Source organism: Leptonotus elevatus, chromosome 13 (genome assembly GCF_054856555.1).
Source record: "Leptonotus elevatus isolate MCC_2025b chromosome 13, RoL_Lele_1.0, whole genome shotgun sequence".
In the NCBI taxonomy this organism is placed as follows: Eukaryota; Metazoa; Chordata; class Actinopteri; order Syngnathiformes; family Syngnathidae; genus Leptonotus; species Leptonotus elevatus.
This window is the reverse complement of record NC_141251.1, coordinates 656794-662080: the sequence shown is the minus strand read 5'-3', so window position 1 is coordinate 662080 and position 5287 is coordinate 656794.

Below are 5287 nucleotides of genomic sequence, written 5' to 3'. Positions count from 1 at the left end.
CTTGGCAGGATTCTGACTTTATTCTCAGAATTCTCACTTTATTGTGATTCTGAGAATAAAGTCCGAATCCTGCCAAACTTTTTGTTTCCCCCCTCACTGGCCCTAATCCTCTTCCGTAAAAAACTGAATGTAATCTGAACAACAATATATGATTAGGCCACATTTGATGAACAATTAAGATGTAAAGAGTAATGATTAGCTTGTGCCTTTTTCCCCTTTATTGCATCTGCAAGAACTCGCAGTCGTCATGTTCTTGACATGTTGAAAATACGGAAATTCAGACAAATGCTTCTGAAAGTGGATTTCTATGGGTTGGCAGCTCTGCTATTCGCTTTTCTCGTCTTTTTGTTGTTGTTGCCTCGTTTGTTTGCATTTGTGACCCTCCGTGTGTTTCTTCCACGGTCTAAAAATGGAGACGGATGCACAATTTGTAGTGGTTGACAATCAGCTGTTAGCACTCCGCTAACAGCTGCCCAAGCGGGAGGTGCGAGTGAGGATGAGGAGACGCGTATTGTTGTGTCAGGACAGCTTTCCGCAAAGAGGAAAGCATGTAACCAAAAAATTCAAACCCGACGCCCGAAGTATCGAATTGCATCCAACCGAGAACTTTGTGCATCGTTGCCCCCCTAAAGTCGACCCATCCCTAATTTTAAGTGACGTTGAGAGACCCCCAGAATTTTGTGTCCCCGCCCTTCGGACACTTTTCATAACATACACAGTGAGCCTGCTCACCTGTTTTCCCATTTTGGTCACGTGACCTTCCGCATATAGCGAAAGGTAACCCTTGTCACACGTGACAAGTTGTCACGTTCATTTCAGTCAATCGCAGAAGATATTATTGCCCAACATGGCGGCTCCATCAGATTGATGGATGATTCTGTTTCATTCTTATTTCACAAACACAATATTCATGGAAATATTTGTTTTTTGTCACCAATGCTGGCACATACCGCATATTCTTGCAAAAAGATATCTATAATTGAAAGCGCTTTACCTTCAACGGAATTTCCCAATTCTCAAGTGCGATGCACGTAGCACGGCGGCTACGTTGGAGTGAATGTTCGCTGGCAGACTTTTGAAAATATCTTCACTCGACTTTATTCTTACCCACTTCCTCTCTGTCGCAAGCCGCTTCTTTCTTGACAATCGCACCATGGTTTTATGGTTTCATAGTACGAAATACTCTATTAAACCCTACACAGGGTGGCAGTTTTCTGTCATGGTGTATCCTTAGATCAAGTCGTTCAATGTGCAGGTGTTTCTTCGTTTAGTTTGCTTTTCGCGACGGTCCGTTCCAAGTTGGGTTTGGCCGCGTCACGTTTTCCTTAAAAATGTCGTACAAATATATTTGGGGGAAACAATGAGCTGTCAGTCAAGCGGTCTCAGTTCAACATACTTCCTTGACACTAATTCTTGTTTGGATTTGAATTTGGCTTTGGCGCCATCTTGTGGCAATTTTATGACATTTCAGAAAGTGTAGGAAGAATTGAAAAAGTGCAAACAAGTGAATTTGATGGTGAACGGCGAATATGTAGGGGATTACTGTATTTTTTTGTTTAGTTTTTTTAAGGCGTGTATACTGGAGAGTGTACACGGAAAAAGTGACAGCTATGCTCTCTGTTTTAAGAGCTCAGCATCCTCTCTGCAATTTTATGCAGCAATGACACTTCCAGGCATGGACAGAAGGGGGCGGGAGGGGGCCAGTGTTGCCAAAAAAGGACTTGAATGTGTTCCACGTCAAGTGACTTCGCCACCAGCCGATTGTGAAATATTTGCCAGTAAAAACAAAATGTTGTATATGGTTTTCTTTTCTTTTTTTTAAATTGTATTTTAGCTTCTTAGACAAGTAGTTTGATTGTCAACAGCTGATTGTATCGTGACTGAGCGACAAGAAGGGCTCTCAAGCACGAGCACTTAATTGTACAAAAAAAACACACTCAAAAATCAAAAAAATCTGCCTGCCTATGCAAACAAGTGTGAATGATTTGTCATTAAACCCTTTGTTAGCCCCCTTTGACTTGGCGTGTCTTAATTATAAAGTTGTCAAGAGCTGCTTATAAAAAAAAAAAAGTCATGATGAGCGGCTTCATTCTTGAAAATGACCTCAATTGTCGTCCTGCACCAAAGTAAAAATAAATAAAAAATACAACTTTTCATTTGCCGAATCATCTGCTCATTAGGCTCGAAGGCGACATGTGAAGAAATTAAAGCTCGAAAAAGAAGAATCGGGTCGGCCTGCGTCACGTGACAAGCAGCTCTAAAGGGCCCTCGCGGAACCGGGCCACTTTGGGGTACTGGCACATTGGAAGCAGAATTTCTTTGAAAATGGCATCATTACATATGGATTTATTCATTTTTGTCATGACTGTGTAAAGCTTAATGAGTTTTGGTCAATGATAAGACCCTCAAAAATCGATATATATTTATTTATTTATTTATTTTCCAAAGTTGTCAACACTTGAGTTATTAAAACACTGCAAGGACAAGCAGCTCCATTCTTCCGCCCCGGAATGTCTTTGATAAGGCTCAAAAATAAACCTGTTGTGGGGGGCTTCAGGCATGCGACCCCCCCGCTGCATGTGGGCGACAGTGCGTCGGCGTGTGGCATGATGGCGTGCGTATAGGAGACAACATGTCAAAACGGTCCCGGTGGACATTGTCGCTGAAGATAACGGAAGGCCTGCTGCTATATTAAGCGCTCTGCATGCCACTGTTGGCGTTTGAAGGACGCCCGCTCGCTCGCTGTGTCCTCGCTTTGATGCTTCCTCTGATGACGAGCCCGAGAGGGCGGAAATGAGGGCAGCGCACATCAGATGGCTGATTTTCTTTCTTTCCTTCTTTCTTTCTTTCTTTCTTTCTTTCTTGTGTGCCAGATGCTCGCTGTTGACGGATTTTGCTTCACGTTGACATTTTTCTTGGTTTCTCGGATGAACTGGAAAGACACAAATTTGGCCAAAACACTCACTAATAAAACAGCGTTCTGTGTGATTGGGTTTTTGTTTAGTTTTTGGTTGTTCTTGTCTGTGGTTGGTGTTTGTCACGTGTTCCTGATTTCTTCCCTTGTCTCATTATGTCTGACCACGTCCACCTGTGTGTTTTCTTCCCTTCCCTTCCCAGAGTGTGTGACCAATCAGTGCCCTGAGCCAATTGCGTTCCCCAGGTGTGTCTCATTAGTGTTGGTGTATTGAGGCCCCGTCCAGACGTAAGCGAAGCCGGTTTGGTTCCTCAAACAAATCTCGTCCGCACAGAAGCATTTCGAGACTTGCGTGTGTCCAAAAGAAGACGCTGAGGACGTTTAACGGCTGTAATGTGTATGCCAAGTCTGGAGTGGCGCTGTAGCGCAGCCACAGGGAGTTAACGGAAAGCGTAGAAGAAGAATCGGCCAAGAAGACGAGCACTTTTTTTCCCCTTAACTTAATTGCAATCTACAGAACAAACATGGCTTTGCATGTATCGAAACAACATGAAAAAGGCGAACACGGGAGAAGTGACAAAGGCGGGTGATTCAAGTTCAACACCGCTTGTCGAACGTGGGAAGAAAGAAGCAAAATATGTTGCTGCAAAAGCAGAAGCGAGCTAAGGAGGCCGAGCAGAACGACGACGACGACGACGCGGCTTACTCTCATCCAGTCCAGTCACGTTGCGTTCTATGTTTGAATGAAGTTCCTCCCATTGCCCTTTATCTCTGTGTCCCTGCCGTGTTTCCCTGCATTTGGCTCCCTCATCCACGCACAACCACCCATGACACATTCATGTATTTTCAACACTTTACGTTGGGCCAGAATTTGTAACAAAATAACAACCGCACGTGTGATCTGAGCAATATGTTCAACTTTGTGTCTTTTGGTTGCTGTATGTCATCGGTGTTTTGCATCGGCTCATGTGTAATGAAGTCAGTTTACCACTTGGTGGTGCTGTAGGGCAGACTGTATGCTGAGAACTCTGCAGCCGCTTGATTCGGTACACAGAAAATGGTTCATTCATTCTGCCTGGCCTTTTACAAAGATAATAATGTTCACTTTCACAGATATTTATTTAATATTATGTTTATTACATATCAAGCGTCATTAGGTGTGTTAAAATGTGCCATATAAACGTGAGTTATTGTAATGAATATGATTATAGTCATTTTGGTTTATTATTGCGCTTTTACATTTCAGGTCTTGCGTTCCTAATTCAGCGACATGAGATCAAAGATCAACAAGCACTATAATTGATACATTCAAGTTTTCAATACTGTAATGTATAATAGAGAAACCGAGTTTTAACCAAATCAATTCAAACTTATTTTTAACATGTTAACAAAATAATAATAATAAAACATGAATCAAACTACTCGAGAATCCCAGACGGCCTAAAAATGTATCCGTATTTTTTTGCATCCAAATGAATGATATTGCAGTAATAAATGTCTAATAAATATCTTTTATGACAGCGTCTGTCGCATGCATTTTTATCTTTGCAAAAGCAGAATTTGGTTTGTTTGGCTGTACCTAATGAAGTGTCCGGTTTGCGTCCAGCAAGTTGAAGTGCAACGAAAGCACGATTTGGAAGACGAACGGTAACCATGGAAATCCTCCATGGTTGATTAAGTCATTTCATCTTCCAGAAGGTTCCTCCGCTTTCAGCTCAAATTGAATCTTGGAGGAGGAGGACTTAAAGGCTTCTTGCTGCTTGTCTGCGTCCTGATGGATGAAGATCTGCGCCGCACTTATTTAATCATCGGCCATTAAACGCTATACGCCCGCTCGTGCACCCCCCCCCCCCCCCCCAATGTGGCCAGCACCATGATTCAACGGGATCAATCATGGCACTGATCCAGCTTTTAAAAGAGGTTGAGGGTGCTCTGTCGTCATAGCAACCGTGTCTGTAGACAGTGCTGGTGGAGGGTGGGTCGGGGAGGGGGTCAAATTCACACATGAATTGAATTGCGACTCTAATTTGGATGCCTGGGGCTTCGCAATCGCACCTCGAATTCCTTGTTAGTTTTGAGTTTTAAAGACTCAAGTTGAGATTTGGTGCAACTGGAAAGCTGGAAAAGTCACTTGCTGTCTTTCCACAGTGAATGTGTTGCGTTCAAATGCAAATCAAAAAGTAAGCGAAAATAGTGTTTACTCTTGAGTTGTGATGGACCCAAATTGTATTTTTGTAGCCTACAAAAATATAACAATTTCGATGCAACACAACAATACTATACAAATTTTATTTTAACGTATAGTCACATTACTTGAAGGAATTCAGGGGGGGGGGGGGGGGGGGGGTTAAACATCACGTTGTAAGTTGAAAC